Source organism: Felis catus, chromosome E2, assembly GCF_018350175.1.
Source record: "Felis catus isolate Fca126 chromosome E2, F.catus_Fca126_mat1.0, whole genome shotgun sequence".
NCBI lineage: Eukaryota > Metazoa > Chordata > Mammalia > Carnivora > Felidae > Felis > Felis catus.
In genome coordinates this window covers 31,879,579-31,906,198 of record NC_058382.1, presented here as the reverse complement: position 1 = coordinate 31,906,198, position 26,620 = coordinate 31,879,579, and the positions used below count along the sequence as shown (strand labels likewise).

The window sequence follows — 26,620 nt, the reverse complement described above, 5'->3', positions numbered from 1 at the left end:
GAGACAGGAACCTAAAGGGAAGGCGTAGATGGAAAGCGAGACAACATCTCGATGGCTTCAAATATGCAAATAGAGAAGGGAAAATTCACCCTGAGAGAACCTTGCAAAGGGAAAGACAACATAAAAACACACACTATTTCCGTGCGTCTCTCTGTCTCTCCGTGTCTCTGTGTGTCTCTCTCTGTCTCTGCCTTTCTCTGTCTCTGTCTCTGTCTCTGTCTCTCCCTCTCGCCCTCTCCCACTTCCCCTTTCTTCTCGTTTCCCTTCCTTCCTTCTGAGTCAGGTGGTCAGATGGCAGAGCTCGTGGGGCCCCCAGATGAGTCGTCCTCTGCAGGGATGGTTTTAGTCACACCCTGATGACGATAGTGACGGCCACTGATATTTATGGAGACTTTATGACAGACACTCCCGTTCTGAGGGCAGGCATTGATTTCCTCACTGAATCCCCCCCACCCCAGGCCCTGGGTGCTGGGATTATCCCTCCCCCCCCCCTTTCCCCTTACAGGCGAGGACACAAAGGTACAGAGTAGCTGTCACCTGTCCAGAGCCGCAGGGCTAGTCCTGGGCAGGGCTGGGATCCACCCGGAGGTCCTTCTCGCCGTCCCCTAGGCTCCTCCTCCTAGCCCTCGCTGGCACTCGGAGCCACAGCCTTGGGAATCCCCAGTCATCTGAAAGTGGGCTCACCAGCCCGTGGACCACTGGCCTTTAGAGCCTTGGCCTATGGTGCTGTCCTCACCCTCAATCTCAGTGATGTTCCCATGAGGGCATGAGAGCATGAGGGCATGATGCAGACCAACTAGGCTACCTCAAAAGAGCTTCACGCTGTCCCCATGCCCGGGGGGGTAGATCCTACACTTTTCTTCCAAGCTCCCCTACAGTCAGAGGAGAGGAAGCAGGGAGCCCTGAGAGACCTTGGGGGTAGACGTGGGGCGAGTGGACAGAGCCCAAGGGCATGGAAGGCAAGACCCAGACTTGTATAAAAGCTCCTTTTTAATCTAAAAAGTTCATGGGGGGCGGGGGGGCGGGGGCCGTTGCCTGGGTGGCTCAGGTCACGATCTCGCGGTTCGTGGGTTCGAGCCCCGCGTCGGGCTCTGTGCTGACAGCTCGGAGCCTGGAGCCTGCTTCGGATTCTGTGCCTCCCTCTCTCTCTGCCCCTCCTCCACCCGCACCCTGTCTCTCTGTCAAAAATACACATTAAAAAAATTTTTTCACGGGGGGTTGCATTCTACTGCAGAATATATCTGTTTCTGAGAAAACAGAAAAATAATGTTTTTAATTACTTGCCTTGGAATAAAACAGATGATCTCAAGTGACGGCCCCCATGTGGCTCCTGGCCTTCTCCCAGGGTGGGGAAGGGCCTAGTTTGAGAAGCTCGGAGCTACTCCAACTCAGCCACGTTTCAGCTGAGAAGACTGAGGCTCAGAGAGGTGGAGTGACTTGCCCAAGGCTGCACAGCAGGGCAGAGTGTCGGCCCCGCATCCGCGGAGGCCTACCCCAAGATTCCTGCACCACGTCTGACCCAGCCATTGAGCCCAGAGGGGCCGGCAGTGCTGGGGAAGCGTCCCCCTGTGGCTGTGGACAGGCGCATCGGCGGGGCGGCCATCCCGACGGAATGGGCGACCCCCTCCACGGCACCCTTCTTTGCGCTCCCGTTCCTGAGTTGTTAATTCTTACGAAACAGGAAAGGCGATAGTGCGAACTCCGTGGTTTTGACTTAACAATTCGGTGAGAAGCCACCCGTGCCTGGCACATAGTGAGGGACTCAGCAAATGTAACCCTTAAGCCTGCCACCATCCTAAGAGGAAGGACTCCCCTTGTCAGTTTACGGTTCCTTTCCATGGAAGCCTTTTACAGCTATAATCGTGTTAACCTGCCCCCCTGGGTGGGTGTGGGGCTTAACCAAGTTAACACCTGTGGAGCGCCCAGTACAGGCCCTGGTGCAAGTTAACAGCCGCCCGTTCACTCCCCGGAGCCTTCGCATTTACGCATGTGTGTGTTGACTGTTTTCTTATCGTGTAAGTTTCAGCTGTCCAGCTGTATAACTTGACGTGTGGCCTACGTTGCACAGCGATCACCACCACGTGCCCAGCCACCATCCGTCACCATGTAGGCGACCCTCTTCACCCGCTGGTGCTTTCATTCAATAAGCATTTATATATTTATGAGTCACTTTTAGCTCCTTATATAAAGACTTGTGCCTCCGGGATTCTTTTCATGGAGCGTGATCCGGGTTGTTGCTCCGAGCGAATCTCCTTTGGGAACGCAGGGACAGGCATTCTGGGAAGGTGACGTCAGGAGATCAGTGTTTTCTGGTGTCACAGGGGAGAAACTTCTTAATCCACACCGCGCTGACTTTTCCCCTCCCAGGTCGGCTCAAACCCCTTCTCCTTGGAGGCGCTGCTCAGGCAGGCTCCCAGAGCCCTCTGGCTCCATTCAAAATCCCCCTTTCAGAGCTTTGGCAGTTTTATGGCCTTTAATGACCCCCTATTGTACCCTGATTGCCAATCAGGGCACACGTAATGACCAAGCAGCATCACTTAGCCCTTATTCCGATGACAATGGCCAGAGTGGCCAGCTCGCTGTTTTGACATGAGCGGGGTCACAGGGAAAGTTTTCGGGCGGGTGATTTAAGGAGGCCGGACCAGCCAGCACCCTGGACTCCTCAGTTGCTGGGACTTGGACAAAAGAGTGAACTCTGAACTTTTCCTTTGACGGATGGAGGTCATTAAAACTGTGGTGGGGGCCCCATCAAAGGCAGGTGTAGACCAGGCTGTCCCTCAAAGCGCCTAATAAAGAGAGAACAGGCAATTGTGTGGGACTCAGAGAAGGGGAACTTCTGAGAGATTCACTCAAGTGGTTCAAAGAAATCAATGAGGCGCTCTGGCCGATTGACAGGGGCCAGAAGTGCCGCGACATTCCCTCTACCACCCATTGATTGGGTGGCTGCCCCAATTGTTCCCAAACAGGGGCCACCACAATAAATGCTTGGGGTCCTTTCATGGGTACCCGGGGCTCCCAGGTCTTACACTGGCAGGAGAATCCACAGAAAGGGAACACCACCGACGCCCATTTTAAATTCCATCCATTTTAATAACGTGCCTAGAGATCTCCAAGCAGCTTAAAATATTAAAGGTTTCTTTTAAACATCTGGAAGATAACATCTAATTACTAGATAGCGCTCCGGGTTATTAATATGTAATCGGAGCTAATCCCACCCAGCCCAAACAAACAGCAAACAAAAGCACTTGCCCGCGAAGTCTCATCTTCGCGGAGCACAGAAGAGCCCCCAACACAGCTTCCAGACGACACGGCCCCTCCAAGCCTCGTTCCCACCACGGCACAACCAGCTGGGACCACATGCTGCCCCCGGAGGGGCAGATCCAGAAATGTTGACCTCCTGGCAGACGGCAGGACAAGTCAGCTAAATAGATTGACTGCACATGACTTGAGTCATCCAAGTTCAACCATGAAGGGAAATGAAAGCTCAGGAAATTTCACCTCCCTCTTCTTTCTTTCTTTCCTTTTTTTTTTTTTTTTTTTTTTGAAAGGTGTTTTTGCTTTTCGCACAAGGGTCAGGAATTTTGATCCCAAAGGTCTGAGCGGGAATATAAATGGATTTGGGCAAACTGGAAGCCGGGTCTGGGGTGGGGGGGGGGGAGCGGTGTTGCTGAACGCATCATTAGGGTCACTTGCCCGGCACATTACACACACATGCTCTCAGGATACCGAATTCGGCACCCCTCTCCTGCCAGGGCGATGCTTATTAAGGGTAACGCGATCGGATGAGAAGGCGACACACAGGCAACCACAAAGCCCAGAGGAAGCAGCTGTGGAGACAAATAAATGGAGGTCCCGCCTCCCTCAAAGGCACCCACAAGGCAGAGCCACATCCTTTTTGCATTGTCCAAGGACAAATCGTTGTGGGTTCTCCAGCAGTTGGTGTCAGCAAGACAGAGGCGAAAAGCTGTGACTCACCGGTCCCCGGAAGGGGCCCCAGAAGCATCTAGCTGAGGGAGGTCCACTTTACCCCTCCATCCCTCTTTCTGCGACAACGAAATGGACACAAAGGAGCAGGAGGAGCCTCGCGGAGTCACAGAAAGAAAAGACAAAAGAGGCCGTGAGAAATCATAAGGACTTTCTCTCTCTCCAGATCCCCTGGAAAAATGGTCTGGTTCATCCCAGTGGGTCACTGTAGTGGGCCACACCCCTTTCGAGCACCTACAAGCAGCACCCTAGGTGTTGGGGTTAAGGGTGGCTGACACAGACACAGACCCCGGCTTCATTGGAAGAGGGACAGGAAGCAGATAGTTTCTCAAATAATGAATATTCTGAGAGATGCTACGAAGGAAAAGCACCAACCCAAAATAGAGGCACGTGCCCAGTCTGGCGGGTTGGAAAAGGGCCAGTGGTAGCTGGGATGTCTGGAGGGATGAGGGTCTGAGTAGGAGCCGTTCAGGCTGAGGGAACAGCATATGCAAAGGCGCCATGACAAGAGGGAGGAGACGGCTGGGACTTGCACAACCAGGACAAAAGGACAGCGACACAGAGACACAGAGAACTTCCATCCCAGCCGCCTCCGGTTCGTCTTGTAGTTTAAACATCAGGGTGCAGAGAAGGGCACCCCTGGGCAGGGAATGAAGGGACAAGGTAATAGAGGCTGGAGGATGCACAACGTCACTATAGAGTCAAGTTAAAGAAGAAGGTTGGGGGTGGGGGGCCGGAGAAGAGAAGGAAGGTGAAGAGGAAGAGGAAGGGGAGAAGGAATAGAGAAGCAAACTGGGTTGTTTGGCAGATTCGATCCTCATAGAGGTTGGGGCAGAAGTATCTGGAAACATCTGGAAGGTAGCGATCTATCTCCTTCCGGGGCCTGCTAAATGTGCCCTGAGGCAAAACAGCCACCGGGAGCTTCTGGCCTGATGGAGTTCAACCCATCTCACCCACTCTGGGCTGGGAAGGAAAGGAGCATCACAACCAGACACGGCGTCACCTTATCAGCTTGGGGACAACCTAGAATTCTTGCTTCTAACCATCTCCTGCTAAGCTGAGAGTAAAGTGCACTACCTCGACTGCTGAGCACCCACGTCCTCACCGTTGACCACGGACCAGGCACGGGGCCACACGCTTCGGCCCCAGTCCCTCCTCGCGAAACCTGACCTGTAGAGTGTGAGCAGGCCCATTTTACGGATGGGAAAACTGAGGCTCGAAGAAGCCACGCCGCTTACGAAAGCAGGTCCGGAATCTATGCCCTCATCGTCTGGCCTCAGAATCTGTCCCTTGAACCCCTTTCTCCCAGGAGATGGGAAATAAAAGAGACGCTAGTCCTTCCACATCACACCCAACTCTGGATGGTCGTCTGGCTCGAGATGCAGAAACCAAGAGGGCCGGCAGACGAGGGGGGGGCACTTCTGAGCCCCGCAGGGCGGGCAGCTCCCAGGTCATAGGACAGGGGACCACTCTGCGCCCCCCACCCCCCCACCCCCGACTTGGGCCACGCTGCCTTTTCTTACAGGAAGCACCTCGGTTAAATATGCAAGCGTGTTTAATTGCCGGGGCTCAGGCAACTTGTTTATCTTCCTTAAACACTGCCAGGGTGGCTCTCGTTTGTTATCTGGGGTGTGAAATGGAGGCTGACAACAATTAATACCTCCTCCCAGGCAGCTCGGCGGCTCTCTGACGGGAAGCTGTGTACTTCCGAGCAGGCCTGCGAGGAGGTGGCGGGCCCAGCCGTCACTCAAGATCCGAGGGGGGGAGAGTGACAGCGGCAGCTGACGGCCCCTCCCGCCGCCTCCTGAGAGGCCCCCATGATAAAGCGGCCTGCTTTGTGGTGTAATCAACTTGCTATACATGCATTACCTCCTAATGAGCGCCGTGTTTAAACAAGTGTATAGAACACATCTGTCCGGGCCTTGAGACTCGAGGCTGTGTGACCAATTTCAGCATCTGAAAGTTAAATTAATGGTAAAGGGTTTAATTGTGAGTAAACAATACCGCATTAAGGAGCAGTAAACACAGCAGTGGGGACCCACCGGCCGGCTCTGGCATCACAGATGCGGCTGCCTCCATGTGACCGTTAATAGTCTCCCCCGCCCCGGACTTTCTGACAGTGTCTTGAAGGCCATTTGTCATCTAAATGGTCCATCCCGTTCTCAAACCTAATTTTGGCCCACGGTCCGTTCGCGGGGCCCGCGGGGTCTGTGTTCTCGGGAAGGTGGGCGGAAAAATCCCGAGGCCAGTGGGGTGGGCCTGGAAAAGTTCCAGCGTCTACACCGAAGCACAGAGCGGGGGCGAGAGGGGGCAGACGCCCCCTCATATCCAGGCAACCGGCGTCCGTCCAGGGCGGTGAGTCCGCCTTCGACTCCAGGCTTCAATGACAATGATTCCAAACCTGGTTTTAAAACACCCTAGGGTGTCTCCGACGAACAAAGGATGCCTCAAAAGCAAATTAAGTTCCCTTTAATTAAAGATCATAACATACGCCACAGAACATTCCGTCACGGTAGGGGGAAGGAAGAGACTGTCACATAAAATAAATAGGGCTCCACAACTTTAAAAAATTAAGAATTACACGGCGAGGACGCTGCACCTTCCCGATGTGTTAACGGCAATCGTCCCCGGCACCTTGGAAATTGAGCGTGGCCATCACCGTGTGAGGCAGAGGGTTGCTCCCTGCCGGTGCGAACCCAGGGACTAAAGCCCTTGGCCTTGGGAAGGAGAAGGACGCAGGTCAGGTCGTCTCTGTCTTTCTCCCCATCACCTCGGTCAGGTTGGAGACATCCTGGAAAGGTCTGGAGGCTCACAGGGGTGCAGGACCGTGCTCTCCTGAGAGGAGCATGTTGTCTCTGTCAGCACCTTTAACTGTCCCCACCCGGGAAGGCCAGCAGCAGGTAACTCGGCCGGGAACTTTATTCTCATTTGCAACCCGAACAAAGGAATACGCCGTGCGGCCCAGCCCCTGTTGCCAGAACCCTAAACTGGGGTCTGCTGGGGGTGGGGGGAGCCTCAGCTGCGGACATCAGAGCCTTTGGCCTCTCTCGGGACGTGTTCCTCAAGGACCTCACAGAAACGGGGGCTGCTCACGGCCAAGGTGGAGTCGCAAAGGCACCCGGTTTTCCGCTTCTCTTCCTCTGAGCGTGCGAGCGTGTGGTTTCAAAGACAATAGAGTCTCATGGCGTCGCACCCAGACTCCAAAGTCAGGGTCAAATCCAGGCTCTGCCACTTAACACCTAAGCCTCTATTTCCTCATCTGTGAAATGGGGTACTAACTGTGTGGCGGAGAGGATTGAATCCATCAGTAAGGGGCTTTGAACGGTGAGTGGCTCAGAGTAAGCGCCCACTGAATGCCGGAAGCTGTGAAGATAGGTGTGTGACAGGTGCCCCTTCTTTTTTTATATACAGTTACTTATTTTTGAGAGACAGAGAGAAGCAGAGCACAAGTGGGGGAGGGGCACAGAGAGAGGGAGACACAGGATCCGAAGCAGCCTCCGGGCTCCCGGCTGTCCGCACAGAGCCCAATGCGGGGCTCGAACCCACGAACCGTGAGATCATGACCTGAGCCGAAGTCGGCCGCTTAACTGACTGAGCCACCCAGGCGCCCCTAACAGGTGCCCCTTCTAACAAGGCCTGAAGACGCTGATGCGTAGGAACAGCGCAAGGAGAGCAGAGCCACCGTCGTCGTGTCTGGATCACCCTGAGCCCCAGGCTGCTAAGCTGGCAGGCCCGTGTCTGTGTGTGTGTGTGTGTGTGTGTGTGTGTGTGTGCGCGCGTGCGCGCACTAAGGCTTTTCCTCCACTTCCCTGGTCCACCCCTCGCCACGGCCCAGTCCACAGGGCAGCGCCAGACCCTGCGGACACCAGCGCTGCGACAGGAAGGTGCACGCGGCTCCGTGCCTGCCTGGCCAGGCTGTCCTTCCACGCCATTCAGAACGCCGGGGGCTCAGTCCCCACAAGCGGTGTAAGGAAGTTGTCGCCTCAGAAAGCCAGCTCCGTGTCAAAACCAGCCCTCTAGCTCCAAGTCAAGTCTGCAGGACTGCATTTCTGAGAAAGTTTCCCCAACATGTTGGCTCATTTCATGTTCTACATACAGATAACCTCGGGGCGCCTGGGTGGCTCAGTCGGTTGGGTGGCTGACTTCGGCTCAGGTTCAAGACCCACATGGGGCTCTGTGCTGACAGCTGGGAGCCCGGAGCCTGCTTCAGATTCTGTGTCTCCCTCTCTCTCTGTCCCTGCCCTGCTCACGCTCTCTCTCTCTCAAAAATAAACACGAAAAAAAAACTTTTTTTTTAATACAGATAACCTCGCATTTCTATTTCCAAAACCCTCTTGCTGGTGTTTTTTTCTTTTTCTTTTTCTTTCTTTTTTCTTTTTCTTAACACAAAATGGTTTTCTGTATTTGTGTGCTTCTCGAGACCCCGGAATTTCGAACTGTGAGTGGTGATGCACTCACTGAAAGGGGGGTCTGGGGGGACCTACCCGAAACGGCTTTGGGACCAACAAATGGCTTGGGGGTGGGGTGTACCAGAGAAGCCTCCTCCTCCCTCCACTGCCCCACCAGGCTACCCTTTTGGTGCCGATCTGCAAAGGTCAGGTTTCTCCCAAAGAAGCCCAAGAAATTCTTCCCTCACTTGGCCACAGAGGCTGGGTGACGGAGTCGCATCCCCACGAAGACAGGACCGGCGCGTCTCTTGGTTTGAGATCGTTCCTGGCCCGACATGTCCTTCCTCCTGTTCCGGGTCCGACAAGCGCGCCCATGACACACGGCGTTGGGGAACGACGAGGCCAAGACATCCCATTGGTGGCCGAGGAGTCCTTCGGCCTTCCAGGGGACAGCCCGAGCCCGCCCATCGCCCTCCTAGGCCCTGGCACCCCCTCCACTCCTGCTGAGGCTACCCTGGTCTCTGAAAGAAGGTGGCTGAGTTTTCGGCAATCTCTTGCAGGCATGCAACAGATGTTTGTAGTCCTTCAGAAGTGGAAGGAAATCCGGACACCCTCTCCCTCGCTGATTTTTTGCCAAACTTTTGCCTTCTGCTCTGAAATTCTAACTTCCGATGAAGTCTTTTGCAGAGCTGTTACCAAAACAGAAGGAGCAGAGCCCTGAATCCCACGATGCCACCCCCCCGCTCCAACCCTACCCTCCAGAGCACACCTGCTGTGGTCTTTCATCAGAGAACAGGCTGAAAATCATTGCACCTTCTCTGGCTCACTTTGCGGTTGGTAAGATGTGGCCCAGAGAAGCACATCGGCTGGTAGGAAGTAGCACAGCGATCAGCAGACGGACATCTCAAAACATACGTGCAGGGGCCCTCGGGTAAAATACGGATCCATCCCAGAGACCATCCTCCTCATCGTACTCTGCGGCCCCATCAGATCACGGTCCCTCTGCCCCCAAAGGTCTTGTCCGATGTACACCCTGCGTATTTTAAAGGGGAAAGACGCTCATTTTCGGCCCCAACCCCCTTTTTTAAAGCACGGGCCACAGAGCCAACCATCTCAGTAGGAAGGGGAAAGGTAACCCATCGAGGCAACACGCACTGTCTTCCTCCCTCCTCTGTGACTTCAGTTTGTCTTTAAAGCCCATTTTCACCATTTATTGATTTTAGTTTTCTACTGGTCTGTGAATGACAAGTTGAATTAAGACAACACAGGCTGAGAAGCCACTAGGCCGTGCCCAAAGATACCCTGTGCTTCCTGGCGGAATGTGTTACAACCATACAGCCTCCTGGCCAGCCCCAGCCTCCAGAGCCCCCCCCCCCCGGCCACCCCCCCCCTACACTGCCTGGCTATCTGGCATGGGGAGCAGTTGAGCGAGGACAGGGTTCTGAGGTGGGGAGAGAGCTTAGCATCACCTCCCAGCTGCCCGCCTCGCAGCCTCTTTATGGACAGAGGTGGCCTGTTCCCTGAAGGGGCTGTGTATTAAACGGGAGTTCCAGAAGAGACCAAAGATTCGGCCCTGCCTCTGCCTGCGCTGGGCAGGGAAACTAAGCCGGACTGTCCCGGTTCCTCCAGACTCACCCTTGGAGAGAGCCAACCCACCAAGGCAGCTTTAAGTGACTGAGTCCACCTCCCCCTCAAGGCTGCTCACCTCGGACACCCTTTGGACAGAAATGCCAGTCAGTGACACCTGAAAAGTTGCACAGATGACATACCCAATCCCTTAATCTGTACTGTAAACTGGAAAAAAAAAAAAAAAAAAGGAAAAGGAAAAGGAAAAAAAAGAAGGTAACAAACCCTTTAACCCAGAAATTCTGGTTTTACAAATCCGTTTTAAGAACATCCCTGGGTAAGTGCATACACTTTTACATAAGGACATTTACTGCGGCACGGTTTATAACAGACAAGGGGCAAACATCTAAATGTCTAACAAGACCAGATCGGTAAGTACCTTTTCATAAAGCTATTCGATTAAATGCTATGCAGTCCTTTCAAATGAAGATGAAGAGGGGCGCCTGGGGGGCTCACCCAGCAAAGACTCCGAGTCTTGATTTCAGCTCAGGTCATGATCTCAGGGTTAGTGAGTTCAAGTCCCGCATCGGGCTCTGCACTGTCACGGCGGAGCCTGCTTGGGATTCTTTCTCTCCCCCTCTCTCTGCCCCTCCCCTGCTCTCACTCTCTCAGAATAAATAAACTTTAAAAAATAATAATAATAATTAATAAAATATAATGATGATGAACAGTATTGCATGGGAAAACCTTTACAATATATATTTCCAAGTAAATGAGAAAATTAACAAATGAATGGCCTAAATGCGTATAGCCCCATTCTTGGTGGAGGGGGGGAACCTTCCTAGAAATCTTCCTGTTATTTGCACAGACCAAAAAAAAAAAAAAAAAAATTGAGAAATGAGACAAGACAGAATGTAAAGATTTGAGGTTTTGATTCCCTCCTGACTGATTTGTGGATGGATTCATTTACAATCAGGAAAAAAAAATGATAAAGCTATTTTCATGGTGAGTAGGTGGGGCTGCACAGGCCAAAAAGATGGCCCGGAATAGTGCTCCAAGCTGTCTAACGTCACCCAAAGAGAGTTCCTGTCATGTCATATTTGGAGCTCTCGCTTCTCAAACAACAGCAATCCAGCCAACCAGGACACTTCCTATTTTCTCGTATCTTCCAGCACCCAGTGGGAGGCCCTACACCAGTTAGACTAATTTAGAAAGCCCGTTCCCACAGTCATTGGACAGTAGGAGGTTGATGAGAGTTCTTCCTTTGGACCAAATAGGCAGAGAAGACAGAGGCGCAGAGAGAGAGAGAGACCCAGAAAGAGAGAGAGAGAGAGAGAGAGAGAGAGAGAGAGAGAGAGTCTGACCCAACACCACAGTGTACGAGGAACAGTGCTCACCTCCGTGGCTTAATCATATTCCCAAAGCCAGATATCCTATCCTGAGTGACGGCCAGACTCATAAAAGACGTCCCCATCTAAGAAGCTCCCAAGAAGACATTTCTAACCCCCTTGGGGGTCAGGGACAAATTCGGTAATCTGACGGAAGCGGTAACCTTCTCCAGGAAAAGACACATAAACACAATTCTGCACACAGTTCAGGGGGAGCTCATGGGCCGCCATGGGCCTTCTGTGAGTGACTACGGGCCAAGAAGTCTTGGGGAGGCTCTGCTCAGTGGGGACTGGTCTCCATTTTAAGCCAGCACCAGTCTCCAGTTCTGATAATGAGCGCTTGCCTGCACACTCACACACTGTCACGTCCGCCAAGTTCCAGACCCCATAAAGACAGGACATTGGGGCCTCCCCAGAGCGGGCTATGTAAGGGCCAACGCGGGGCGGGGTGGGGGGGGATGACGGGAAGGCAGTGAGCAGCAGTGGAGGTGGCCAAGGGCCCCCCACAACGCCTTCTGTTCTCATAAGGAGGCGGCCATCTTGTTACTCCACAGCTGCCAGGAGTCACTTTCTCAGAAGTAAGAACGTCTTCCGCGGTTTGCAAGGATGTTAAAGAGGGCAATTAAAGGGTACCACAAGTCAGACCTCACACACGATCCTTCCAGATCGGAGGAGGCCCTGCCTTTCTGATCCTCTCGGCTGGTACAGAACTGGGGCCAGCAACAAAAGGTGTTAATAGCCTGATGCGGAGCCCATGCTGATAGATGACCCATTATGGTGATCGCTCTTGTGCGAATGGCAAATAGGTTTGATCAATTAGATTTTAATGTAAAGTGGGGCCTGGGGGAGAAAAACAGCAACCAGGAGAGGGAAGACCCTTTGTTACTAATGTGTCTGGAAAAAGCACTTAATTGAGGTCATAATAATATTAGCAGTTCTTATCATCAATAATTCAGCCTTATTTATTACTACCCGATAAAGTCCTGTCAGGTGGGGAACGTAGGAGGCTTTTGTTAGAGACAGGATACTGGGCTGGGTGGGGGGGATCTCTGTCCCCCACCCTCTCTCTCTCTCTCTTTCTCTCTCTCCTTCTCTGTCCGGTTATAGCTAGGCCTCAGAACATCAAGGTTTCCCTAATTCTCAAAAGACTTTCCTGCCACCCTCTCTCTCTAGGTAGAAACGGGGGACAGAAGACAGAAGTTCACGATGAGGCACCATCCATCCGTCGCCCATCCTCCCCCACTCAAAGCAAAACCAAAAAAAAATTTTTTTTCTTTTAAATTTTTCTTCGAGGGGCGCCCGGGTGGCTCAGTCGGTTAAGCGTCCGACTTTGCCTCAGGTCATGATCTCACAGTTCGTGAGTTCGAGCCCCGCGTCGGGCTCTGTGCTGACAGCTCAGAGCCTGGAGCCTGCTCCGGATTCTACGTCTCCCTCTTCCTCTGCTCCTCCCCCCCGCTCATGCTCTGTCTGTCTCTCCTTCAAAAATAAAATATAAACATTAAAAAAAATTTTTTTTTCTTCAACATAGTAACTAATTTAGCTCAAGAAGCCGGTCAGGAGAAAAACAATTTCTAGTCCGGCCTGATTTCGCACCCTACAGAATACCATAAATTCTGCCTTTTCACACACTTGCAGTCACCTGTGGTTTGTTATCTTTTAAAGCAAAAGAGAGCGCGTGTGCGAGAGTGTGCTAAATGAATGTATAATTGTACAATTAAAGATGCTAGCTCCTGTGTTAAAATTTAAAATGTATTAGTCTCATAAAACCGCCTCATTAGTCTCCGTGTCTTAAAGGACATACTTGTCCATAATGAGGCGAACGCAGGAAACCGCGCAGGGGTGAGAGCAAGGGGAAGGAGGAGACATTTGAGCCGGCTGCCATTTCATTTTTCAGAAAGGGGGAGGCAAAACACTTAATAAAGATAATTGGGCTGGTAGTGCCTGTTCCCATCTGGAATCTCAACACAGACAGACCCCAGGGCAGACGATCGGTCATTAACCAGGAAAATAACCTATTTGGAAGGGATCCGTTTGTTTTATAAATGATGCTCCACTTTAGAACAGCTTAACCGCAATAATAATAAAAGTTCCTCGAAAACCCAGCCAGGGGATGGTGCTGAAATATTGATCCGGCTTCTGCTGGTAATGGCTGGGCTTGGCTTCCGCCCTGCTAGCAGGAGAGAGCTTTTGAAGTTTCGCTCTTCTTTTTTTTTTTTTTTTCCTCTCTATATTTTTTTTTTAAGTCTAAATAGAATTTAAGCTGCCCTTCGGTGATCAGTGGCTATTAGCGGCGTTAGTTAGGAAATAGCGAGTCGTGGGGTCAGGAGGGGCGGCCCAGGTTGAGGATGGAAGGGGGGAGACGAGGCCCCGAGCGCAGGGGAAGAGAGAGGTCAGCTCGGAGCTCGGCAGCCTTGCAGGGTTGGTGGGAAACGGATTGCTGCAGCGGGCCAGAGACAAGGCCTTGGAAGAATTAATTCCCTCTCCACCCCCCCCCACCCACCTTCCCAGCCTCAGCCTGGCCACTGTGCTCCCCCGACACACACACACGTGCAGGCGCGCGCGCGCACACACACACACACACACACACACACACACACACAGGCAGGGCAGAAGCAGTCAGCAAAGTCATTCATCAAGGCGGAACTAGAATTGTATAGATCAAGGCAGTGAGGAGAAGCCCCGCGCCTGATCTGACTGCCCTGGATGTGAAGACAACGGGGAGTGATTACTATAATTAGAAATAAGGTTTCAGTGGCAAAGCTCCTCTGATCCACCTATTTCCAAGGAAGGTTGCTCAGCTGCTTAGGAGGGCGTGTGAAAGTGGGGTCTTCTGAGACAAAGGGAAACTGGGAGGTGGGGATAGAACCTGTGTGCAACCTGCCTTTTAAGGAAAAGGAGGAATCTGGGCTCTGAAGGAGCCGAGTCTCCATCAGTGGTCTCCACTGGGGCAGTTTTGCCTCCCAGGGGACACGTGGCAATGTCAGGGGACATTTGGGGCTGTCATGACTGGGGCCAAGGCCCAGCTGGCGTCTAGCGGGTAGAGATCAGAGATGATGCTGAACATCCTGCCGTGCCCAGGACCCACCCCGCTCTCCACCCGCCACCTGCCCACACGACAGAGAACCATCCGGCCCTAAATGTCAGCAGCACCAAGATGGGGGAGGGCTGGTCTGCTCAGATCGTGCTCACTGAGGAGACCCCAACCCTCCAGTTTACTCTGCCCTCCCCCCAGAATGCCTGCCTCTGGCCTCACACTCCCCCCTCCTCCCCTTCCATTTCGCTGGTTAACGGGTTCCAGAAAAGTCCCTCCCTTCAGAGTTTCTCAAGAACCATTTCCAAACACTACTTTCGTAAGGGGTTGGCCTCCACCTGGCAGCTGAAGGGAAAAGAGGATGAGGGACGTAGGTGTCCCCCATGGTTCCTTCCATCAGCTCACACCTCCACGGCACCTCCTGTCAACGGACGGAAGACATGTGCTGTCTTCTGGGGTTGTGAGGAGGAAAGCGTTTAGTTCAGGACCAGACGTGGATTGGGTGCTGAGAAAGGAATCGAGGAGAGAGAGATAGAAAGCGAGGTGGGGAGAAGGGAGATAGAGACAGAGATGGAGATAGAAACGGTTGGGGTGGGGGCTGGATTCCTGCTGGTGTTGGGCTCCATGCTGGCAAAGATGGCTGCCACCCCGAACGCCCACGGGTGTCCATCAGCCATCGAGGGATGGCTGCCACCTTCTAACCATAAAGAATAAAGCTCATGCACAAGGCTCTTTAGAATTATCACCCCCATCACCTACAAAGCTACAGTGTGTGTCTGAGAAAAGCCCCATTCACCTTTCCCCCTCCTTCCCTACTGGATTCTGGAGAGAAGGAGGAGGGTAGGACGCGGCCTTACCAAATTTCTCCCTGCATGCTCGACTGTTTCCTCCTGACAGCGTTTGACTGTGCTTATTATTTCCAGCAAAGCCCTTATCATTTTCAATGTGAATTTCAAATCACACTGATCCAGCCCTTCTTAGCTAAAGTCAGCTTTATCAACCACAAGAGATGTGGGATTTGAGAGAGATCTAAGTAAATTCACATTGTTTGGATAAACTCATTCAGGGAGCTCAACAAATCAAAGCCGAAATGGATATGTATTCCAAAGAGACTGAGACAGCCGGGGGAAAAAAAAAAAAAAAGTTACCATTAACATTTTTATTTCTTTCAAAAAAAAAAAAAAACACATTGCGGCCCCTTTTTAATGAGTGTGTTCACAACCTCTTTTTGAACCCTTTCCAGGGCTCCTTAGGACACCAGGTGAAGCCACAGAAGCTGTGTGGCTGTTGACAGAGGAAGCAAGTTGCTAGAGAAAATCACACCCCCCCTCCCCCTGCCCCCCCCCCCCGCCACCTCCCAACTTTGGTCAGCGAGACCACTATCAAATATGGTAATGGGTGAATTTATGCATTATCCCATAATTTAAGGAACTGTGTGTATCATGTATATTTAAAACTATTTCTCTGTAGTTTTAATTATCTCAGTCTGCAGGGGCAAAAAGAAAAAAAGCAGGCAGCTCCCTTGGCTGAGACCAAAATGAAAGCATTTGCCTGCTGACGGCTATGATGTCTGTCCTAGCTGGTTGAGATTTCCTATGAAATTTGCATTGGAAAGGCAGCTTTAAGTATACTTAAAATAAAAAGGGGGCATTTGCATCTAATTTGCTACACTTGCAGTATTAGAGTTTTATCTGAATAAAGACACGTCAACTGGATTTATATAGTTAAGCTGATAGCTGGGAAAAGTCAACACCGAAAACATCAGCTAAATTCAACAAAGTTGGAGAGCAGCTAATAGTATTTACAAGTTTGGGTTTTTTTTTTTTTCTTCCCCCCCCCCCCCACTCCGCTGATGACTTTAAACCTGTAGCAAATTATCTTCTTTTGACACAAGTCGGGTAATTACAAGGTTTTAATGAAAGGCATCTCTACGGATGGACCCCATCTCTCGCCCCCAACGACACCGCGACGCGTGCTTACGAAACGGGGTGGTTGTCAAATGTGACGTCATGGTGAATCCTGGTGGTTTGGGACTCAGGCAGTTTGGAATCCTGACTTGGCCACTTGCTGGCCATGTGGCTTTGGGCAGGTACCTCTTAGTTTCTCCATCTATAAAATGAGGGATCATGAGGGTTGTTATCCGGGATCACCAGGGCCGAAGGGCACTCATTTGCTCGGTGCCCCTTGAAATCCAACTCCTGTCTGCTTGGCGAGCCAGTGATGTCTGCATCCTCCGGGGACGGAACACCTTTTTCAGTGCACACACAGGCGCTGGATGGCCAGCAGCCCCCCCGCCCACCCCCAGCCTTGCTGGGAGGTGATGAGCTTTAAAACGAAAGGACGTAGGCTAAGCTAACCAGAGTGGCATCTAGCAGGTAGGAAATGTCCTAAGAATGTCAGCTCGTCGATGATGGTAAAGAATCAACAACGAAGTGTCACAACTGCTGATACGTTTCTTCTACTGGGGGAACGGCTTCAGTGCTGCCTTCACTAGTTTGAAGACCCCGCTGTTAACAGCTGTCCCACGGGGGGTCGGGCTCTGGGGTGATCCATCCCAGGTGATTGTCTCTGGCTCCACAGACCAGCCGCATGACCCCGGCACTGGGGAAGGCGGGGGTGGCCCCGGTGCCTTTTTGCTTTGGAATGCCTTCTCCCTCAACACCCTTTCCTCAGCTGGCTGGGGGTGCAGTAAATCCCAGGCTCTTGGCACAGCCTCGTGCAGCTGGGACCGGATTCCTGCGTGCTGGGAGGCCCCTTCAACGGCCACCTTTCCTTCTCCTCTCCCAGGGTTGAAGGAAACACCCCCCCTCAGGAAGGGGGCACGATGCCCACCCAGCCACCACCCCGAAAGCTCCTCGGATGCCCGCTGTACCCCCAGGGACCTGGATAGAGCGGTGTTTCCACTGGGAAGCGAGGTGCTGACACCAAGGTCACGCGCGCTCCAGTCCTGAGGCTCCCACCTCTTCCTTGGCCTCGGAGCCATCCTGGAGTCAAACCAGGGCTCTCTACTTACCCCCTGGGAGCACCGGGGCCCGTCACGTTCCCGCTCTGAGCCTCGGTTTTTTCATCTGTACCATGGACGTAGAAAGTCCACCCATGTCTCGAGCCCCTTGTGGGAGAAAGCAGCTGGTGGCAAATCACAGAGAAGGGGTCAAGGCCCCCACGTAACGAACCCCTGCTGTGTAGGACAGGCTCCTGCAGCCCAGCCACACACCGGTGGCCAAAAGTCCTGAGCACAGCTCGCCGAGCTGGGAGCACCTCTCTCCGTTTCGGGGGCAGGTCACAGAACCACTGGCCAATTCGGATGTCTGTGTTGACAGGGAGAAGAGAGGCTCCCACCCCTTTACGCTTGCCAAAGCCTGCCATCTGGGGGCACCGGCACACTGGCATCAGGTTTTCACGTTTTAGTGGAGAAAACATCACAAGTATTTCCAATTTCAATGAGCAGGGTCCCCAGGCCAAGAACGCACTGCCACCCAGCTGGCAGCTTCCTCGCGGCACACAGGGGGATGGCACCAGACAAAAGATTCTGCCGCTTAAAAACGGTAAGCACTGTGCTCTCCCCCAGCGAGCCCGGGATCCTGTCATCCCCAAGCAACAAAACGACATCTCAGGACACAGCGAAAATGTGCGGTGGGGAAGCCAACCTAACAAGGAAAGAAGGGGTGAGCGTGTTTATTTGGAAGGGGGTCTCGGGAAGCGCCGTGAGGGTTGGGGAGCGGGGACAAGGAAGGGAGGAAAGTCTATGCAGAGTGCGTTCCTGAGCGGGATGCCAGTGTGGGCAACTGGGGCTCCATTTGGGGGCACCCTCGAGAGCCTGGGAAGGCTCAGCATGGTTGCCCGGAGGGCCCAGAAGTTGGGGTGTTTACCCGCCAAGGCCCATGAGGGTGTTCCTTGGGGCTTTCGCCTCTTGGGACTGTCCCCCCTGGCGGGCCGTGAAGACACTCGGGCAGAGACACTGAGCCACTGGTGACCGTGAAAGCTGCCTGCTCGTGACCTCTCGGACGTCTGCCGCACGCACTCCAGCTCGATCTCCGCGGTAGCTACCGTTATTACCCCATTTTGCAGGTGGAGAACCTGAGACTCAGATAGATCCCAGGCACACAGGTAGAAAGCCGCAGAGCTACAACCGGAACCCCGTCCCGGCGGACTTCAAAGCCTGCGCCCCGACCCACCAGGCTGTGCCGTCCGTCCGTCCGTCCCGTGTCAGTTGGAGAGGGGTGCGACGACAACTGGTGGGAAACACAAGTGAACACCCAAGGGCAGTCACACACACACCAGAAAAACTGCATTGAAAGAAAAATGATTGCCGCTTGTTACCGCGAAACAAGAGCTTGGTGCCCAGCAAATGCTCAGCAGGGGCTTGTGTCTATGTTCCCAACTGTCTGAGCCTCTCTTCTGACAAGCACACAAACAGTCTCCCTTTGGAGAAAAAGGCAGGCGCTCAGAGGACTCGGAGACTGGCACGCTCCCTCCCAGCAGCCAGGACAGCTACGGAAGAGAGGGAGGCTTCCCGGGTACAGATTCAACCTCTGTCCACCCAGCCCGGGACCCCAGGGAGTCCAGATCCGAGGCCAGGAGGAGCTAGAAGGGGCTGTGCCCTGGGGCCCAGGGACCAGACTAGATTGGGCCGTAGGGCTGGGAGAGAAAAGAAATGGGACAGAGGACACTCCGAGGGGGGGAGGCCCACCATGGGAATGTTCCCTGGGTGACTCTGGAGGCCTAGTTACGAGCCGCCCTCAAAGGGCCTCCCTTTGTAATCGCCTAATGGCCTGAGCTGTTCCATCGGCCAAGTTTTCTTCCCCTGGCACGCTTCCTAAGTCTGAACCGGCACATTTGTAAGAACCCAAGATGCTTGATTCAGCAAATGGCGCTTTTTCTGTGTGGCCCTGCCGACCTCCCAAAGAAGCCGACGAGCCTGTCTACTTCTGCGTCCAGCCTGGGTGCCGGAGCCAGAGCGGTACTGCAAGCATCGCCCTCAGCCACTGAGCGGTTCCTCCCCACCGTGTGATGGCTCTACAGGCCCGCGACCCAGAGTGAACCCTAAGTCACCCTAGGCGCGGACTTCAGCAGGTCTACCTGTGACAGACGTGGGCGCCAGAGCCACCGGGACCTGGGCTCGAATCCTGCCTCGCCCACACAGAAGCGGGGCAACACTGGATGTGTCGCTCACCCTCTCTGAGGCCCCCATTTGTTTCCTCATCGGTAAATGGAGGATGTCTGTTTACTGATCTCCAGGCAGTGTTTCCGGGACTAAGTGAGATACTGCATATCAAGTGCTCGTTTGCTTGGTCCCGGATGATGGCAGAATAGAGGTTTAGGAAAAACCTGCCTGCTACGTAACACACATCCACTAGAAGGAAAAAAAAAAAAACGTGGATGGAGTATTTTGTAAGAAGGCACTTTTTCTTCTGATGCATGAGGGAGTTGGCAAGGAAAGCAAACGAACTCCTTGGAGACCAGACACAATCAGAATGGTCAAAAGCAGACAGAAAGTAAGCCTGGGCGAGTGTTTGCTAGAAGGGCAGCTGCTAACACCTGGTGGACGTAAGCCTTTGGGGTTAAGGGACTCCGGTATGTGGAGAGGCCAAGAAAAGGCTTGGGACCTAAGCAAGGTGGCTGTTTGGATTGGTGACCCCTGAAAGGTGACTCCCTCGGTGAGCGAATTAGGGTAAACAAATATCATCTCATATCTCAATAAAGCTGTTACCAAAAACAGGAGCAGCACCTTGCCGCCACCCCACAGAGGAGAGACCACGGAGCTTTTACCAGACTCCCCCGGGAGCTTAGTCGTGAGCCGAACGTGGGTCTCGGCTCAGAATCCGTTCGCCAAATCAATACGTACGGCACAAAAACCCCTGTGCCAACTATTTTTACTTATTTTTTTTAATATTTATCTACTTTTGAGAGGGGAGGGAAAGGTGCAGACAGAGAAGGAGGCTCAGAATCCAAAGTAGGCTCCAGGCTCCGCGCTGTCAACACAGAGCCTGATACGGAGCTCGAACTTAGGAACCGCGAGATCGTGACCTGAGCTGAAGTCGGACGCTTAACCGACTGAACCACCCAGGCGCCCCCCCCCGAACTATTTTTTTAAAAGTGGTCCCCTGTTGGTAGCTAATCAGGAAGTCTGGCAAAAGCAAACGCAAATTTCCTCTAGAGTAATGCCTGACATACTAGGCTTCAAACCATTCCTACAGGTAAAAGATCTAAATGACATGACTTCGTAAGAAAACCCCACAAAATCACAAGGAAGCAAACCACCATGAGATTAAGCCCTGCGAATCTGTACGTATATGAACAAACAGAAACAGAACGTGAAGCCACGCATGTCTAGTACGTTTTTAGAATGAAATGAAACTTTCAAAAGTAGACCAGACACACGACGACATCGATGAGTCTCAAAGCCTTATGACGGAGTAAAAGAAGTCAGCCACAAAAGGGTTCATGTTGTGTTATTCCATTTAGGGGAAGTTTAAAACGACCAAAGCCATCTATGATGGTAGAAGTCAAAGAGTGGTTTCTGTGGAGAAGAAGGTGGGGAGACGGGAAGGGAGGGAGGAGCCTCGGGGGTGCTGGTCACGCTCTGATTATTCACCTGGCTGGTGGTTGTATATTATACTCACTCTGTGAAAATTCATCAGGCTATAAACCTATGATTTCTGCACTTCTCTCTATAAGCTATAGAGAGAAGCTTGTTCCATTTAAACAAGGAAAGGAGTCACTTAAAGAAATTAGACGCGGCGTGAGGGGAAATTAGTGAACTGGACAACAGGTCTGAAGGAATTATTCAGACCACAGGACAGTGAGAAACAGAAGTGGGAAATTTGGAAGAGGAGACTTAAAAACCAGGGAGAAGAGAGGGAAAGGGTCTAGCACATATCTAATCTGAGTTCCGGTAAGAAAGGATGAGAAAGTAGTGGGGAGGCAATATTCATACAGGAGCAGTTGAGAATTTGCCAGAATTAACGGAAGTCACCAATCCTCATGTCTTTGTCTGGGCTGTCATAACACAACATCAGAGACTGGGGGGCTTATCAACAAACACGTGTTGCTCACAGTTCTGGAGGTGGAAGTCCAAGATCAAGTTGCTGGCAGATTCTGTGTCTGGTAAGAGCTCACTTCCTGGTTCCTAGACCTGTCTTCTCGCTGTGGCCTCACATGGAGGAAGTGGTGAGGGATCTCTCTGGGATCTCTTTTGTAGGATTGGTAACCCTATTTGTGAGAGCTCCCACCCTCATGGTCTAATTACCTCCTAAAAACCCCACCTCTTAGTACCATCGCATTAGATCTCAACATGTAAATTCTGTGGAAATGAAAACAGTTCCTCACCTGTTTAACACCGCATATTCAAAAGTCCCAACCCATATAAATAAATAAACATCCGTGCCTGGACATATATTAGTGAAGACAAAGAGACGGTCTTAAAAGCATCTGGAAATAAAAGGAATATTACCTACTAAGTCCCAGCAACTAGAACAATAACTGACTTATCAACAACGATACAATCATGGCACATTATGATCATTGAATAAATGGAAGCTATCATTATTAGTGCTGGTAACAGTAATTACCAGTAGTGGAATATTCGAATCTCAGCTCTGCCACAGTCTTAATTGTATTGCCTGAAGTAAGTCATCTGACTTCTAAGAGCCTTGATTTCCTTGTCTTAGAAATAGGGTTTGGGTAAAGCTGAAATGAGATAATATAAGTCAAGTATTTGGCACATAATTAATGTGAAAATAATGTTGGCTCCAAAACCCATCCTCTGTTGAGCCAGAGCAGGAGTGATGACAGTCAAGTTCATCGCAAATTACTTCAAGAGGCTACTACCCCAGGATTCTCAGTTGAAAGCCCAAGTTAGCTTCTACCAATAGAAAGCATCGATCTGGAAAATGCCAGCTAAGGGCAGACATATGCAGAAGCTTCAAGAAGGAAAATGTAATGGCAATCCATTCCACAGACCAGTCCCAGGCCACTTCCATTTGTGGGGACAACAGTCCCTACACACCCACACCCAGTTTGCCCATGAATCGAATAATCGCCCTTGCAAATTGCATTCTTCTCGTCACTCTTCAAAGTGACACACTGTGATCACGGTGAGATGTCACAGAGACTTGGCAAAGTTAGCACAGTGGGTTAAGAATCAGGACTCCGAAGGATGAATAGCTTGCCTGGGAAACAGTGCACGTACCTGGAGGGCAGAGCTTGAACCCGGGACTTCTGGTTCACCATCTGGGGCCTGCCCATGGACTCCAAAGGTTCCCCCCCCCCGCATCTTGAAATAAATGGCTCTTTGTCGCCATTCAGGTCTCAGCACCCACGTCCCCTTCTCCAAGAGATCGTCCCAATTCATTCTCTCCTGCTGCCCCCTTTTCATTTCCAAAACAGCACTCTCCATTGTTCCTAGTTACCTACTCTTTACTATCCATTGGTTTAATGCCTCTATCCACCAGAGCATCAGGCAGCGCCTGCCAGAGTTCACGGCACATGGTGGCCATTCCATAAATGTTTGTGGAGTGAATAAATGTAAGTCCAGTGAACTCATAAAGTTGAGTGGGCTCATCCATGCTGTTCTCTCTAACTATGTAAACAGCTACACTATCACTTAACAGGGGTCCAAAACTATATACGTATTTCTTCTTGCAACCTTTCCCCACCCCCACTGAGCAGCCCTCACTGGACAAAAAGCACTGGATGAATAGAGGGAACAGTTCATGAGCATGACCTTGTGTCTCTCTTGCCTGCTGCTCTTTCTTGTTCTAAGCCATTCTTGGAACAGAAGAACCGAGACCGCTAGGAATTCGAATGGATCCACCCCCAGAAGCCATCTCTCACCTCCATGACGTCGTGCAATCAAATGCAGACAACGGACGTGAGTGCATCTCACCTGGTGTTCACCTGCTTCTCTACCTTTGTTTTCTGGCTCTAGGACTTCGCTGAGTCCCATCCCGTCTCTGGATAGTACAGAGGAGGGGAGAGAAGGGAGGAGAGAGAGGAAGGAGGTGGAAATACATTGAAACAAAAAAAGAGAGGGGGAAAGAATGAAACAGTGTAAGGTTGGTCACACATTTGTCATTAAGTCAAAGCCGAATCCCAGTGTTTGTGTGAGGTTGGATTATCTCATTCTCTTAGCCTGTGAGTCTCTGTGATCCACCAGTCAAGTATGTGATTGGATTTCGGCTCAACAAAACCTTAAATTACACACCTATTGTGCTTGAGCTAAGCCTAGTTTCACAGTGGTGGAGAAGGCTTCTCCCAGCTTCCTTGGCAGTGTTCGAGCCAGCTCATGTTCTCAGTCGCTAGTTGATGAATGAGTAATAGGATTAGAGTGTCATCTCGAGCCACATGGTAATTGTCAGGTTGGGTACAGGGACAAAGCCTGGGGTGATGGATCGGGGCTGCAGTGGAGTTGGGCCTGTTCCCCCAAATGTGCCCGCTGACGTGGAGGGACAGGCCAAGGGCGTCAGGAAGGATGGGGCCAAGTCCTGGGAAAAAGCCGGCTGGCATTTAGCAAGAGTCCCCTGGGGTCAGTGGCCGGGCTGGGCACCTGCACAGAACATCTCTACCTTATTGAATGCTCAAAACTGCTCCCTGATGTGTGGGAGGGGGCGTCTTTGGGGGGTTTTCCCGCCAACATCTATTCCCCGCTTCTGGACCCAGGACCCTCCTCCTTTTCATGAGAAACCAAACCATCCCCACTTTCAGAGGAAGGTTCTGGTGGGACTAACTCCACCTCCAGCTCCCAGAGAGGTCATGTGACCCAGCTAATCAAAGACCCTGGGGTTCATTGTAGAACTGGGTTGCCAGTGGCCCCGGATAACATGCATGTTCCTTCCGGGGGCCGGTAAACTGGCAGGACATGAATCGGTGGGAAGCAAGAAAAACAACCACCAGGGGAGATGTAGGTGGGCAGTGGGACTTGGAAGGATGGGGCCATGTTTTCTCTTTCGACTAACACCTCTGCCTCAAGGACCAAGGTCAAGTCCACCCACTGAATTTTTCAGCAAATACAAGCCAGTAAGCACCCCTTTGGGCTCCAGATAACTTCACCTGGTGTTCCTGTCCAGGTGAATTCACGTACATCTTACAAATGAGGAATCGAAGCTCACAGTAGGTCGGGCCACCTACTCAAGATCACATCGCTAATAAGTGGCAGAGCTGGGATTTGGCCCCAAGCCTTTTTGACCCAAGCCCTGCATGCTTTCCCATATATTGTCCATCTCCAGGAGATAGCTGTGGCCCTGCCTCATGGAAGGGCCCTGACTCTCTGATATACCCCGAGGGAAGACAAAACCAGCAGCCTGGGAGACTTGGGACACATTCTGGGGTGAAGAAGGCCACGGTATGTTTTCCCTTTCTGCCAAAATGTGTCTGGCCATCGCTCACATTCTTTCCCGCTCCGGGGCTACAGTCGACAGGTTCTGAAGGACGAAACTAGCAAGAACTTTGGAGACAAACAGACCTAAGTTCAAATTCTGACTCGCTAGTTTATTCTGGCTAAGTGACTTTGGACCAGTCTCTTTAGCCTCTCTCACGTCAATTCCTCAAGCCTTTCTGGAACTGTTGTGCTCGGGGTTGTTTTCAACCACGATTCACAGCCTGCTGCTTCTGCAACACAAGCCCTGGCCCCTTCCCACCCATGCCTCGCCCGGCTCTTTGCTTTGTTCACAGGAAAGAGAATAGCTGATCACTCCCCCCACCCCATCTGTGAAATGGAAATAAGTATACCTCCGGGGCACCTGGGTGGCTCAGTCGGTTAAATGACCGACTTCAGCTGAGGTCATGATCTCACGGTTTGTGAGTCTGAGCCCCGCATCAGGCTCTGTGCTGACAGCTCAGAGCCTGGAGCCTGCTTCAGATTCTGTGTCTCCCTTTCTCTCTCTGCCCCTCCCCCACTCATGCTCTGTCTCTCTCTGTCTCAGAAATAAACATTAAAAAAAAAATTAAAAAAAAAAAAGAAGTATACCTCCCCCTTATGGTGATTACGAGGATTAATCACAAAAAATATCCGTGTCTATTATGCTTTTGGCTGTAAGGAACAGCAAAACCCATTTACTGTGACTTAAAGAAGGGTGTATTTTCCTCGCCCAACAAGACATCAGGAGTCGACAGTTACCTGATCAGCTCAAGGGCTCTACAATCCACTTGGCTTTCTTTCCCTTTACGGTGACAAGGCGGCTGCCGCTGCCACACGGGCAGAACTCTCAGGACAGAAGGCTGCACATCCTCCTCTTAAAGACAGCACGCAGCACACGTCCCCGTTACACCTCATTGGCCAGAGCTAGGTCACGTGACCGCCCTTGCTGCCCGTCAAACTTTCCCTGACACCTCATTGGCCAGAGCTGGATCACGTGACCGCCCTTGCTGCCCGTCAAACTTTCCCTGACACCCCATTGGCCAGAGCTGGATCTGCCTAGCTGCAAGGGATGCCGGGAAGACAAACACTTGGGAAAAAGGTATGAGGTGTCTGTGGGTGGCTCTGCCCATCGTTCACCGTCCTGTAGTCGCCCGTAGACAGGAGGAAGGAGGAAGGTGACGTCCGAGGAGACAATCAAGGGCAGTCACCAGATTATATGGAGCACTCTGGGAAGAATCTGGCATACATAAAATATTTTGTAACTGGAAGGATGATGGCGGTGACTATGGTGATTACGCTGAATGCTCTGCCAATCTCACAGAAAGTGGCCTTCTCGCCACCGTCTCCCTTCTCAGTGCCAGGCTTGAGGAAGCACAGCCCCTGCGGGCTTTCAACGCTGCCTCCCCTCCTGCAGCCACACAGCCACCGGCAACAGACGGCTAGCTGGCAGCCTCTGCAGAGAGGGATCTGAACCTGAACGATTCGGAGGACACGGATTTGGGAAGTCGGGTTCGACAGGAGAACGGCTCCGCGGGTGCTGAAGCCTGTCCGGAACTGCCGTCCTCAGGGTTGTTTAAGCCGCTGTTCACAGCCTGCCGCTGCTGCAGCGCAAGCCCTGGCCCCTTCGCGCCCATTCCTCACCAGCCCCTCCGCCTTGTTTGTAAGAGAGAGGATAGCTGACCATCCCCCATCTACGAAAAGACTGAGGGCGTGACACTAAGGGGAGTCATTCTTTCCTGGAGCGCACTCCTGGAGTGGCCTGTCGCCACGTCCTCCACGCTCCCTGGGTCCCCGAGGGCTGGGGCTTTCATTCATTAATTCAGTCACTCGTATATCCAATAGTTTTGAGCCCCCCCCCCCCCCCCCCGGCTCAGTGCTGGCGTTACAAGCCAGTAAGTAAACTGCC

The 26,620-nt window shown here is 52.1% G+C and overlaps 1 long non-coding RNA gene across 1 annotated transcript; it reads right to left on the bottom strand.

Annotated features, from left to right (window-relative positions):
* Positions 1-1,131: 1,131 nt before the first annotated feature.
* On the bottom strand, positions 1,132-25,872 carry LOC109494868. The gene is made up of 3 exons (XR_002149977.3): positions 25,474-25,872; positions 23,193-23,311; positions 1,132-5,940 (listed from the first exon to the last, which is right to left on the bottom strand). It is a non-coding gene; the product is annotated as an uncharacterized LOC109494868 (long non-coding RNA).
* Positions 25,873-26,620: the final 748 nt, after the last annotated feature.